Raw genomic sequence first — 15,053 nt, forward strand, 5'->3', positions numbered from 1 at the left:
TCTTGACAGTAGTGGTAATGGTTTTATGTATGATGCCATGTATCATTTCATGTTTTAGAAGTACAATTAGCAAGATGGTTTCAAATGAAACTCTACCTCATATCATGGCCCTATACAGAGCTTTACCTCAGGAATACGATGAAGGTCAAGCTATCAAGGACACTTGGGACGAAGGTCCTTGAGCTTGAAAGGGGGGAATGAGGCATCAGGCATAAGCCTGCATTTTATTAATGTTTGATCAGGACTTGTATATTAGAGAGAGCCTAAAAGATTTTCAAATGTTTCAATGCCAGGCAGAGAAAACCTTGGCCATTCTCCTAAGACAAGGGGCCCCTTTTTGATTGATAGCAGAAAACAATTCTCAAAGTCATAAAAGCTGAAATTACAGACTAAAAGCAGGACATTGACCCTACATGTTACAGAAGATAACAAAGGCAGAGATAAATATAATTAGGAATGGGCAAATAGTAAAATGATACCATGGGCCTCTCTTAAACCTTGAGCTGTATTTTCTAAGGCCAGAGGTAAATGGGAGAAAAAACATCTAGCTGACAGAGAAAGAGAGGCTAGCTGGGAAGTCTTTTTAAAGCATCTAGCTGGGAAGTCTTTTTAAAGCTGTTTCTTCCTTAAACAGATAATGGGAAAAGCAGCTTGCTGAAGGGGAGGAGGCTTCTTCTGAAACTGTTTTAAACTGAGTCCTTTTCTTTCTTTCTCTCTCTACTTTAAAAAGGCCTTATTCCTTTTAAGAGGCTATCTGTGTTGTGTATTAAATATGTTGGCTTAAATGTAATTATGCAAAGGATTTAACAAATGCTAGAAGAGTTGTATTTATCTTGAAATTAAGTCAGCCACCAGTCCAGCCTCTTGCCAGACAAGAAGACGCCATCAAATGCTGTCCTGATATATTAGCTGTCAGACATTTGTTTAGAAACCTTCAAATGAAGGATATCTTTCAATGTTGATGTGAAACTCAAGATCCTTGACATATGTTTAAGATAAAAATTTAAGATTAACCATTTGTTTTAGAAGGCAATAGGGCAAGGAGGGCAAGAGGTGAGCTGGTAATTAAGATTCCTTGTTGAGACACATGTAAGATATATTACTACTTATTTGTCATTTATAGATGTAACAATATATAGCTGTTTGTGTTCCTTATAAGGACAGAAGGATATGGGTGTATCTTTTTGTGATTGGTTATAGCAATCAGCCAATAGGAAATCCAACCAGGCTGATTGGACAGAGGCAGCCCAAGGAGGAGCAAAGGGGGCTGGATTAAGGGAATATAAGTGCTGGCCATAATGGCAGGAGGCCAGGCCAGAGCTTGGTAACCATATACCACTGTGCCTCTCATTTATTTGTCTGACAAATAAATAATTATTTTAAATTCTCTATTGCTGCGTTGAATATTTCATTCCAGCTAAGCGTTAACCACAAGCAGGGTGCTACACTACCACAGGGTGGGAGTCGAGAACTGTGGCTAGATTATAGGTCACACCATGCCTGATAACTGACCTTGCTGGCTGGGGTTCAACAATAGGCAATATAGAAGAGGGAATATGCTTGTTTTCTCCTGCTCTGGAGGGTAGGACTCGAACCAATGGCTTCAGGTTACAAGAAAGGAGATTCTGACTAAACATTCAGAAAAACTTTCTGACAGGAAGAGCTGTTCGGCAGTGGAACAGACTCCCACCAGAGGTGGTGGACTCTCCTTCCCTGGAGGTTTTTAAACAGAGGTTGGATGGCCATCTGCCATGGATGCTTTAGCTGAGATTCCTGCATTGCAGGGGGTTGGACGAGATGACCCTTGGGTCCCTTCCAACTTTAAGATTCTATAGACTATTCACCTATAGCTCAAGTTATTGGGTTTTACAGTCACCTGTACTTTGCTGTTACTGAACTTCCTCCCCCAACCCCTGATACAAGTATGGGTTGTATCCAATGTTAGTCCTGCTCAGAGTAGAGCCATTGAAATTAAAGGACATGGCTAACTTAGGTTAATTAATTCCAGTATGTCAACTCTGAGTAAAACTTAGTTGGAAACCATGCTGTATCCTCAACAGGACTGTTCACTGGCTAATGTAGGGGTGAGCAGTGGGGCCCTCCAGATGCTTTTTGACAATTTCCACCAACCCCATCAGGGGCAGCGTCTCCCCATTTTTGCGGGATGCCACCAGAAGCCCCAATGTTCAAAAGTGGCAGAAGAGGCCAAGCCCAGAGCCAAGCACAGCGTGGCTTTAATGGCCAGCTCCTCTTCCTCCTCCTGCCATGGCCACCAGCCAGGGGTTGCTTCCCTGCTCCTTCCCTTCCACAGCAACAGGAGGAGGAGCCACAGTAATTGAATCCATGCTGCCACCATGCTCGGCTCCACCCCACCCCCCCAGCTTCTCCTGAGGAAGCCAAACGCAGCGTGGCTTCAGTAACCAGCTCCTCCTCCTCCTGCCACAGACGGGAATGAGCAGGGAAGCAGTCCCCCAGCCAGTGGTGGCAGAGGCAGCAGCAGAAGCCGTGGCCATTGAAGCCGCGCTGCCATCACATTCAGCTCCACCCCCAGCTCCTCCAGTGTTGTGACATCACATGTACAATGTTGAGCCCCCTTCTCTTTCGGAAGCTAGCGCCTCTGAGCTCCATCTACCATGGCAAAACGTCAGGGATGATGGGAAGTGTAGTTCAGCAATATCTGGAGAGCCACAAGCTCTCTATCCCTGAACAAAGGATTCAGCCCAGTCTTAAAAGTGACTGTTACTGGCCTGGAAAAAATTGCTCCAATGTGGAATCTTCATTCCCCATCTCCAAATTTGGAAAGGGCTGGAAATTATCCAGCTGCCATTAGTACTACTAGCTAAAGCATTTACTGCAGCCTCTTCAGATGGGTGCCATGTGATTTCATTTCAGAGAAACAAAGAATCTCTCAGAGCAGTTAGAATAGGGTGCTGATTTATATTTATTTGAGAAGCAAAATCTGAAGCCTCTTTTAAAAGGGGATAAAATTTCATTGTTGATGAGTGACAGATCCTGCCATAAGAGGTTTAGCACTTTTATTCATTCTCAAGGAACGTATTTGTCCTTGCTGCAATGCTTAACAATTCCAAAGAACCGTGATGTCTTAAAATATGCTTTTATTGAAACAGAAGGAACGTGTTAATAGAAGCCTTGACAGAATGTGAAATATTATCTGTGCAAATAACTTCTTTTCAGGGTCATTGTCTAGCTGCCATTTTCAAAGAGAAATAGTAACAGTGGCTGATCTGATACCTGCAGATGTTACAAATTACAATTAATCTCTCTCAAAAGAGAAAGAGAGAGAGGGGAAAAATAGAAAGAAAGCTGTGCTAACAAGGTTTGACAATAAGGTCACAGAGTTGGAATTGTGTGGGTGCTATCCTGATTTCAGACAGTCTGTTCAACCCTGTGCAAAAAGCATGTAAACTCCCTTCACTGGCTCTCAGAATGGAGGTATTAACTCCCTTCAGCCCTGCAGTCTACTGGTGATAAGGAAAGTCAGTTGTTATAACCAGAATGGACTTAATTTGAACTAGGGATCAGCTCTGGAACTTATAGTTAATGCCAGGAACATATTGCATGGTAAGAAGGAAGAGAGTACACCTGTGCTTTCAAAAAAATACACATTTTTCATACTGAGTTGGGGAAACACAATTAGTAGGATTTTATTATAAAAATCTAAATGTTGGCAATGATACTTACTTCATTTTGCTTTCTACAATAGCTTGTATATGTTGATGATAAGCTAAAGAAAAATTATGCATGATAAAGTAGTTCCAAACTCCATTCAGGAGCAGGCTCCTGCCAGCTGAGCTGGCTTAAGCTTGGCAGAGGGAAAGCAAGCATTTAAAATAGAATTTGACTTACACCACCCTTCTCCCTGGCATAATTTCTGCTGGGTCGCCAGGCCACAAGCGGAACGGAATTACACTCTTGCCCAGTCCTGCCTCCATCACTCCCCCAGAACATACTTTTTTCAAGGTTTACACCAGTGTACGTTCCTCCAGTATCAGAGCAGCCTGCATAGCCCCAGCTGAGCTGGGATGAGGGTTTTACACAGGCATATCTTTGGCTAAGGAGGGTTGGGAATATATTCCAGTATAGCCCAGCTGATCCAGGAACCTGCCAGTTGAGTTGGAGGTCTGTCATAACCTAGTTTGCTCATCCCAACAGATCTAGGTTTAGCATTGTGCCCTTAGTCAGGAACAACCTAAATTGATTTCATTGGAACTTATTTATGAGCAGATATGTATAGCAGGATCATGCAAAAGGCTGGGCTGGATGAGTCCCTAGCCGGAATTAAGATTGCCAGAAGAAATATCAACAACCTCAGATATGCAGATGACACAACATTGATGGCAGAAAGTGAGGAGGAATTAAAGAACCTTTTAATGAGGGTGAAAGAGGAGAGTGCAAAATATGGTCTGAAGCTCAACATCAAAAAAACGAAGATCATGGCCACTGCGCCCATCACCTCCTGGCAAATAGAAGGGGAAGAAATGGAGGCAGTGAGAGATTTTACTTTCTTGGGCTCCATGATCACTGCAGATGGTGACAGCAGCCACGAAATTAAAAGACGCCTGCTTCTTGGGAGAAAAGCAATGACAAACCTAGACAGCATCTTAAAAAGTAGAGACATCACCTTGCCAACAAAGGTCCGTATAGTAAAAGCTATGGTTTTCCCAGTAGTGATGTATGGAAGTGAAAGCTGGACCATAAAGAAGGCTGATCGCCGAAGAATTGATGCCTTTGAATTATGGTGCTGGAGGAGACTCTTGAGAGTCCCATGGACTGCAAGAAGATCCAACCTCTCCATTCTGAAGGAAATCAGCCCTGAGTGCTCACTGGAAGGACAGATCATGAAGCTGAGGCTCCAATACTTTGGCCACCTCATAAGAAGAGAAGACTCCCTGGAAAAGACCCTGATGTTGGGAAAGATTGAGGGCACAAGGAGAAGGGGACGACAGAGGATGAGATGGTTGGATAGTGTTCACGAAGCTACCAGCATGAGTTTGATAAAACTGTGGGAGGCAGTGGAAGACAGAAGTGCCTGGCGTGCTCTGGTCCATGGGGTCACGAAGAGTTGGGCACGACTAAACGACTAAACAACAACATGTATAGCAGGAATGGGAAGCCTCTGGTCCACAGGCCAGTCTTGGCTGAAAAGGAGGTCCCATTTGAGCCACAATACTGTTTTTCCTACCTGCCAATCTTCTGGTCTCACTCTGAAGGCCTGATAGAGAGCAGAGACTGAATCCCGTAGAGAGCAGGATTAAAGTCTATTCATCAGCTGATAAGCAGGGACTTCAATGTCGCTGGATGCTACTTCAAAGCGCAGTACAGTGGTACCTTGGGTTACATACGCTTCAGGTTAACCAGAAATAGTGTTTCAGGTTAAGAACTTTGCTTCAGGATGAGAACAGAAATCGTGCTTCGGCAGCATGGCAGCAGCGGGAGGCCCCATTAGCTAAAGTGGTGCTTCAGGTTAAGAACAGTTTCAGGTTAAGTACGGACCTCTGGAAAGAATTAAGTACTTAACCCGAGGTACCACAGTGCTGAGCTGTTTGAAAGCTCTTTTGCAAACAGCCCCGCACTACTCTATAAAACTTTGGTTTTTAGAGGTTTCAAGAGCAATGCAGGGCTGTTTGCAAAAGGGCTTTCAAACAGCTCAGCACTGTGGTTTGACATTCCAACATGCTGACCCTCTGGTGGCATATTGACACCAAGTGATTGACAAATGGGCAGCACCACCCACCAGTCAAATTTGGCCCACCAGAGGTGGAGAAATAAGAATCTGTCCCGCTGGCCAACAAAGGTTCTCCACCCCTGATGTATACGATTGTAGTGCCTGTTAATAATTTTATTTGCCTCAGGGCCTAGGTTTGCAGCTATCCACAAATCTCTTGTGCATGGAAACATGATATATAAATGAGTTTGTGTGTGCATATGTGGGCTTGGAAAAACTGCATACAGAAAATTAATACCAGCAAACAAGCTATGCAAAAATAAATTGGAGCTACCAGTCATTTCTCTCTGAAATATTTAGTAAATCCTCATTTCACTACCATACAGTATGTTTCCATGAAGTGTTTGAGAGAAATATTAAAGCTGCCATTGGTAATGATTACATTTTTGTATCATCAGATCTCACAACAAACCTCCTTTGGCTTGTTCCCAAACAACTGTAGAATTTGTATTTGTTAGTATATTTGTGGTTAGAGAGCCATCTTGTGGTGTAATCATACTGATGAAGAAAGTTGACATTAAGTATAAAACTACTGGGGGTTGAGGGGAAAGTACACATGCCACAGCCATCCTATATATATATATATATATATATATGGCAAGTTCCAGTGTTATTCAACTCCCAACTGGACTTACACATGCTGAAATAATTGCTGGAGTTGAATATGATGGCAATCCCCCAACATCATATAACTCAATATGGCCAAAATAAACCTACAAAATGAAAAGGGCTTGGGCATCCAGGTTCTCCCTTTCCCACCACATTCATAATTGTAGTCATACCTATATTTATAGTCACATTTATAGAAATATATCTGAGTTTCTTATCTTAATAAGGAAACATTTAATCTATTAATAATCATTCCTGATCCAGACTCATGGGAATCTAAGGTTTTTTTATAATTAGAAAACTTTCACTCAAATAATGTTACTGAATGTATCTAAGAAATGTTGTATGATTTCCAACTAATAAATCCTTCCTTTCTTTTTCCCACTTTCTTTTCTTTCCCCCTACAGTGGTACCTCGGGTTGAGAACTTAATTCATTCTGGAGGTTCGTTCTTAACCTGAAACTTTTCTTAACCTGAAGCACCACTTTAGCTAAAGGGGCCTCCCGCTGCCACCACACCGCCAGAGCCCAATTTCTGTTCTCATCCTGAAGCAAAGTTCTTAACCCAAGGTACTATTTCTGGGTTAGCGGAGTCTGTAACCTGAAGTGTATGTAACCCGAGGTATCACTGTATTTTATATTTTCTTTTCTTGTTGATAATTAAATAGCTATAATATTATATTGATCAGAAATGCTTCTCACTTTTCCCCTCAGAAACTTACCAGTAACCTGGTGGTACAAAGCAAGCCATATATTACATTTAACAAACGATTTTATGCTAATTTATTATAAAATTATTAAATGCACAAACTTATCTGGCAACTTAAAATAGTACAGTATCTTTAAATGAGCATAACCTTTTTCAACTTGTTGCTGTCACTTTAAATACCAACAGCTTATATTAATCTATTAATGATAGAGTAGGACAGCTTTAAGGAAGCTATTAAAATTCTTTAGCCAAATTGCCCCCTTATTCTCTCCACCCCAGTTAAGCCTCTCCAACAGAGGACTCTGCTGGAAACCTCTTTGTCCAACCCTGTTGAAGTGCAGATTTGTCTTGCTGTACTACACCAAAGACCAAGCTTCTTCTCATTTCTTCCCTCAGCACTGCAGACAGTTTCTCCCTTTGTCCTTTCAGCCTAATACAAGTGATTCAGCTCTACCCAGCAAGTATTTGGCCTCCAAGCCCCTCCACCTTACCTGTCAGGTCTTCTTCCTTCCTCTTCCCCCAACCTCTTCCTCTACTGTCATCTTTGGGCTGGCTCCCTGAACCTCAAGCACCAACTATTCCAACAAATCCTCTGCAGAGCTTTATATACCTTTCTTTTGGCCCCTCTAGTTCAGCCCCAGCCAATCACACTGTCTAACTGAAAATTCTAAACCTGCACCCACCAATCAAAATATGCCTACCTTTTGATCTATACTGAGAATTCTAACACCAACCCCTCCTCATAACTGTCAGTTAAGGCCCCAAGTGATATTTGAAATAAGTTTCCAACAGAAAACTTCCCACGCCGAATATAGTGGAATGTACAATATAATACAAGTGTCAAAATACATTACACAATACCTATTACAACTTATTTCTTCACATACTTCTTTAAGATAGCCGGTACATTAGTTGAAAATATTGTACTTTTACCACAGTTAATTAAGGCTTTTCTTCTTCCATTTCTCTGGCATGGTTGGGTGTTGGTGGAAGCTAATGCTGGTAAGACTGATAGAGAAAAGCACCTGTGCATTAGTCTCTAAAACTCTTGCAGATCTTCATATCCCAGCTTTTTGTCCAAGGCTTTATGAGCCTAGCAAACCTGCTGCTCCACACCTCAATCCTGAGTACCCCCCCCATTGCTTTCCCAGTCTCAGCCACAGTGCCTCGAATATTGAGTGATGTGAGGAGAAACATAGATTTTCACTCTTCTTCCCCTTTGGCTGTGCATGGTGGGGAATGGGAAGGTTGCCAGGGTTGCTGGGTGTGAGGTGACAGGAAAAGAGAGGTTTTGAGCAAGGGGTCTGGGAAAAAGAAGCAGGAAGAGGGCTGGGACTCCATCTTAGGCAGGCTGGCTGAAGGCTGGCTGCACAACTGTGAGGTACAAGCCCCTCTTGAAGTGACCATGCTGTAACATCTGGACTCCATGCAGACTGAAGGTATAAATAGGTGAATAAACCATATTTCTTAAAGCTACAACAGTATCTGCTGTGTCTCAATTCTCCAAAGGAACACAGACGCTGGGTGGGTGCCTGGAACCTTATGGACTCTTGCCACCACTTGGCTGAGAGAGGGAGGCACTCAACTTTTGCAACAATATTAATACCTCAGAATTATGCATAGCTCTGTAATATTTCCAGTCAACACAAGGCCCTGTGAACATTGCTCCCATTGTGTGGGAACTGCTTGTCTGCGAGTGGCTCTGTGCAGCTGGTTAAAATATAAATGACCCAACTTGGTGGCTGTGAGAATAGGAAAGTCCCATACAATTAGTCTGCCCACCCAAAAGACTGGATCGTTTTAACATTGCTGCAGAATTGCTACTACTGCTTATTGCTACTAAGGACTATAATAATCCCAAAATTTAATTTTGTGGGATATTCACATTTTGCATTAATGGTTACCCAGTTTAGATCATCCTGAAGGAAAAAAAACAACTGCTGGTGTCTGTAACATTTGAGCACTGTAATGATATCAAATCAGTCTGCATCTACCAAATGAATCCATCCGCAAAGTACAATATGTGCCTGTGCCCTATATTAAAGAGGAGAGAACCTGCAATTTGTTTTACTTGATGTAGATTAAGTGTTGCTAATAAATGTACTAAAAATTGCTAAAACAGCTTTCAGTTGAACAAGGACTAGGCATCCTTGAAGTAATGTAGTACGAGCAGTGAATTTCTGCATGAGAGGCATACAATTATGGCACACAAGGCCAATGTTCATGAATTAATGAAGCTTGGGCAACTTGGTGGAAAACTAAAATTTGAATAGAAGTATAAAATAGAAGCGACCATGTTTAGCAGAGCCAATTAACTAGTCCATAGAGAAATTTGATACATTGAATAGGATTGGTTGCCTTTTAACACACTACAGTGAGGGTTGCTAGCTGCATGTATAACAATTTTCTCTTTCATCTAAATTAGCTTTAAGCACCATTAACCAACCATATTATTTCTAGTTTCTTGGAAACCAATAAACAAAAATAAGAAGGATTAGAAGGAACTACACTCAACATAAACCAATAGCTAAAACTGTTTATTTTAAAAAAATACAATAGTAACTCACCCTAAGAACAATTTTACGCAGTTTGAATTCAGCATAGTAATTGCACTGCAAGCTTTATAGACTAGTAAATTTCATCAGAGTACAGTACAAAGTGGGTTCTGCCCAGCTGAAATCAGTAGCAACAAGCACAACATTTATGCTGTTTTCTGTAACAGGTGTCTGACATTTGGGCTCCCTATCCTGCTATTAAACTGCCTGCCATGAGTAGATGAAATTTCAGTCAACAGGTAGTGTTGAGGTACAGATAAGAATGTCATTCCAGATTTCTCTGAATGTGGAAAATATGTATGATGCACCTCAACACATAACTTGGAAATGTGATTATTTCAGAGTTGGCAGGAGGGACAATCATGGTTTCATGTGTTACGTTCTCCTTCCAAGGAGAAATGGCAGCTGTGCCAGTGATACTGGGAAGAGCAATCTGCAGAATGTTGTGCTACATCTTAATATCTTAATGCATTAGCCTACTATGGTGATACTCTTCCATCTCCAGCATTAATAATAAATCTTGACCGTTAGACCCACCCACTCAGTCCGCCAAAGCCTGTCTTCACATGCAAGGGAAGTCCCTAACTCACCGAGAGTTTGAGACCCATTGGCTACCCTCACCTGGTTTAGTCAGCCAGTCAAAGCCATTTCCCATGGTTTGCCCACTGTAGCATGCTGACAGCTTCTAGGAGGCACAGGTAAGAGCTGATGTTAAAGGTGATTACTAATAACAACAATAACAATAAAACAGAGTTGCATCAAACTGAAACGCAATAAGCCCAGCAAGAGACGAAAACAGAAAACTTTGCTTTACAAAAGTGAAGTTGACAATACAACTCATAATAAAGGTCATTCCTTCCTCCTGTATTATTGTCATTTTCCAAGAAAGTAAAGCATTGCTTCCATGTTCCTCACAGTCAAATACTCTTTTGGCATTTTCAGGAGCTGGATAGGTCTTAAGGGGCAGGAAAAGTTTTGTTTTTACTTCTAGATTGTCAAAAGTTCCAGTTAACTGGTACAACTAAATCTGGAAAAGTGTATTACTGATGTACATGTGTATCAATTATGTACATAATTCTTTAGAAAAGAAAATATGGTACATTACATTTGAAAACCTTGTTAGACATTGATAGCCTTAAGGCTGCAATGCAGTTACCTGGTGATGAAGCCCCAGTGACCACAGTGGGGTTTATATCTGAGTAAACTTGAATATAATTGCACTGCACAGCACAAATGAATGGCAAATGTAAAGCCTGATTCAAGGCTCTTTGAGGAAAACTGGTTTTAAATCAGTCTTGAAAAACTAGATGTATAAGCCATTAATATCAGCACATTGTACAATTTTGGGTGTTTTTACATTTTATTTATAATTTGAATATATTTTATGTTTTGTACAGTATGATTGCATCTTGTGCACAATAAAATTGTGTGATTTCAACCTTAACAACTCTGCGCCTTGCTTGGAAGGTAAGGATGGTTGTGCAGGGGCAGTTTCAAGGGGGTAGTTCAGGTATGTGCATTTTTGCAAAAGATGCCATGTGTGTACCTTATATGTGATCTGAGCTGGGGCAATTAAGTGTAGAAGGGCCCAGAATACATTGTTTCCAATAATCCTCAGATTTCTCAACTTCCTGTAAAACTGTGTGAAGGATAAAGTTGTTAAGACTACTGATATTATAATTTGAACAACTTTATCCTTGCCACAGTTTTCACCTCACAGATTTTACATTGGACAGCAGCTATACTCCCTCTAGTGGCCAACTATTTCTTGATGTTTTCCACAGGGCAAAAAACCCCAGTCATGTTGCACATAGAATTGTGAACGTTTGTAATTCTCTCACACACGCATACATCCTGGACATGCATGCTTAATAACATAAGCAAGGTCTAGCTAGAATAGATCCAATCAAGACTCAGCTAGTCTGGCATTTTTATTTTTGCAAGAATCCCAGCGAGCAGTAGGCACTGGACACTCTAACAGAAATGGGTTGGAGATCCACAGCAATCAACTTTCTGCCTCCTCTTGTTTTACAGGGCAGGCTCTGAGTAGAGAAGAGAAAAACAAAGTTATTGAAAATGACATTTGCCTTCCACTACCTTGCTCTCCTTCAGTCATCTTGCTAATTACCCAGGAAAGATTCTGAATATAAATCCTTTTGAGTGACAGAGAGGTAAAGTATTTTAACTGCAATATCCCCTCCTGTTGTTGTACTGGATGCAGGCCATCTGATAAGTAAGCTAGGAATGCTGCAGCAAGCAGTTTTGTTGATATAAAAGCTATTTCCATAGAAGTTCCACAGAGGCTCCGAAATAATTTATTTTTGGGATGTTAACTCAGCAACAAGAAGGTAATTTTCTAAGGACAGATGGATATGGAAGCAAGCAAATGAAGAGTGAGATCCATATGCTCTTTGACTACACTACATTGATGAAACATAATGTACTTTTTTCAGAGGATATAAACTCAAATTTATGACGGGTATAGTTAATATTATCACACTATTTATATTGTTCCCTCAGATGCTTGATTTATAACTGTCTGAGAGAATTTAAAAGAGATGGCTTCTATTGCAGAAAAATAGAGGAGCTCTACTCCGCTGTCATTTTTGAATCCTGTTTATTGGCTTGGCATTTGAAAAGTTCAAATGTTTTTGTTCTTTTCGCTTATAGCTGCAGACATGCTGTCAGCTTTTGTCCCCAGGTCCTCAACTGCTGTCAAATACTGACTTAATTTGTCATGAAAACAGCAGCATTCATATTTTATAACCTGTTGACATATTGATTGTTTCTCCAGAAAAATAATTACAAATATAATCTGAACTATCTGTCTTGCAGGTTAATTCTGTGGCCTTCCATGTGAAATTCCATGGAAGAGCAAAGGAGAAGCTGGGGGGTGGCGGGTGGGGGTAAAGGCTGGAAGCACAGGTGAAAACTGACACACAAAAATTGTCCAGCCTGCTCTTGTACATTTCACAGCAGCTTCAATGGGAGAAAACAATGAGGTGAATAAATTACCCAACTGGAATTACATTTTCACCATCAACTAATGTCTGCATAGCAAACTGCCCTTAAAGGGAATGTTACAGTGGCATTAAGCCAATGAGGAAGGGGAGGCATAGATTACAACCAGCCCTTACTTTAGTTGTTGCATCTTCTACCTTTTAATTTCTCCCATCTAAGCAATATTTATGAAAAGGCAGATAAATCAACCTAAAACCACAGAGCCTAGGGCTTGCCGATGAGAAGGTTGGCAGTTCGAATCCCCGCGATGGGGTGAGCGCCCGTTGCTCGGTCCCTGCTCCTGCCAACCTAGTAGTTCGAAAGCACATCAAAGTGCAAGTAGATAAATAGGTACCACTCCGGCGGGAAGGTAAACAGCGTTTCCGTGCGCTGCTCTGGTTCGCCTGAAGTGGCTTAGTCATGCTGGCCACATGACCCGGAAGCTGTACACCGGCTCCCTCGGCCAATAAAGCGAGATGAGCGCCGCAACCCCAGAGTCGGTCATGACTGGACCTAATGGTCAGGGGTCCCTTTACCTTTACCTAAATTGAGCAATGGAGAAATATATACCGTAAGATACCTTAATGTATCTTCTTCTTCTTCTTCCCCCACCCATTTGACTCGGTTGCCCCAGCCACTCTGGGTGGCTTCCAACAAGATCAGAAGGTGAGTGCCTGCATGATTATATACAAAACATGGCCACTAAGAAATAAGATGGAAATATTGACAGAATGCTGAGATTTAGAAAATGTTTTTTAAAAAAAAATTCTGGGAGGAGGAAATGATAATAATTGCATAACAGTCCACTGAGGTATGAGCATGTTTAGCAGCCCTGGAAGTGGGGAAGGCACTTGCTACTTAACACAATGGTTCCTAACTTTGTTTTGGGTCACAGACCCTGTTGAGAATTTGATGAAAACCACGGAGCCCCTCCCCAGACAACTGCACATAAACACATACAAGATTTTGCAGACAACTCATTTAGTTGCATTGAAATTTATCTATTTTCTGCCTGGTTACAGACCCCTTGAAGCCTATCCATGGACCCATAAGGGTTAAGAACCTCTGCTCTAACAACTTATAGCATAGATGGGGAACTTCCAGCCTGAAATCCTGATTGTGTCCTGGAAGGGGCATGACTAGCTGGCAGGAGCACTTAAGAGGAGCACATCTGGTAGGCAGTAAGGATACATAGCAAGGTTTGGTTGCAGGTCCCACTTATTCCAATATTAGCTTAAGGCTGCAATTCCATGCAGTTCCTGGGAATATGACTTGCTTCTGAGTAAACATATTGTTACACGCCACAAGCAGTGCAAAATTCCAGGGGTTCCAGGTGCTTACCTAGCGTTGTATTTTCATTGAGAAGACCGAGGCACCGTGGAAGCTAGTGTAATATTACACAGTCATTCCTTGGGATGAATACGCTTCAGGTTAAGCATTTTCGAGTTGTGCTCCGCAGCGACCTGGAAGTAACAGAGCGTGTTACTTCCGGGTTTCACCGCTCGCGCAAGCGCACTCAAAATGACGTCACGTGCAAAATGACATCACATGCATGTGCGGAAGTGGCGAAACGCAACCCGTGCACGCACAGTTGCGTATTACATTCGCTTCAGGATGTGAATGGGGTTCCAGAACGGATCCGTTCTCATCCAGAGGTACCACTGTATATTAATACCTGGAGGTCTGCAATGGAAGGGTGCAGAACATTATGTCCCTCTCATGGCTTCAACAAGCTTGGGTCCACAACAGCAGGCAGCCATGGCTCTGGGTCTCTTAGTGCAGCCCCCTCCAGCCAGCAGCCAAGATGGTCCTGCCCCACTGCCCAGCAGCTCATGGAGGTCTGCCCTTTTTTCTCTCCTTCCTTCTTCACACCACACCACAAGCCTCCTGTAAAACAATACTTTGTTCCTGTCACCTCACACGAAGTCACCTGAGCAACTTTTGTTTTGCAGACCTGAGCACCTTGTTTCGTAATGGCCTACATTCACCCAGCCCAGCCAAGCTAGTTTGCACAGGTTAAACTTAGGGATTTCCTATGGCACATTTCGGGAGAACTGCTACAGCCTGCATTTTCCCCTTCAGTGTTATTAGCTAGAGTTTGACATTCATTGATTTATTGGGTTTGGTGGGGTCTCTCTCTCCCTCCCCTCACTTCATAACAATATATGGGCCCACACTGCATAGGTTATAGTGGATCTTAGGTGTGATCACGGGTCACCCAAGGCATTTTGGCTCCTGAGGCAAAATGCCACGCTGCTGCCCCTGTGATGTGGGTGGTATCAGGTGGGGTGCCCGTGGGGGGCCACTCCAGTGGGCTCTGCCACTTGAGGCTGCTGCCTCTCTGTGTGTGTGCCTAATGGGTGGGTTGGCCCTGGCTGTGCCTCTTAATGCAGCCCAAGCTCAAGTTGCTATTAGAAGTACAGGTAAGGGGATGC

The 15,053-nt window shown here is 42.3% G+C and overlaps 2 long non-coding RNA genes across 2 annotated transcripts in view; both read right to left on the minus strand.

Moving 5' to 3' along the window:
* The window catches only part of LOC310714002, a 54,738-nt gene extending 47,033 nt beyond the window's left edge, over positions 1–7,705 (minus strand). Inside the window, exon 1 of the long non-coding RNA XR_014529492.1 lies at positions 7,555–7,705. This is a non-coding gene — a long non-coding RNA (uncharacterized lncRNA). The remainder of the gene's footprint in view (positions 1–7,554) is intronic.
* A 3,831-nt stretch (positions 7,706–11,536) lies between these two features.
* The window catches only part of LOC310714005, a 206,989-nt gene continuing 203,472 nt past the window's right edge, over positions 11,537–15,053 (minus strand). Inside the window, exon 2 of the long non-coding RNA XR_014529503.1 lies at positions 11,537–12,927. This is a non-coding gene — a long non-coding RNA (uncharacterized lncRNA). The remainder of the gene's footprint in view (positions 12,928–15,053) is intronic.

Source organism: Podarcis liolepis (assembly GCF_965112155.1).
Source record: "Podarcis liolepis genome assembly, chromosome: 8".
Lineage (NCBI taxonomy): Eukaryota > Metazoa > Chordata > Lepidosauria > Squamata > Lacertidae > Podarcis > Podarcis liolepis.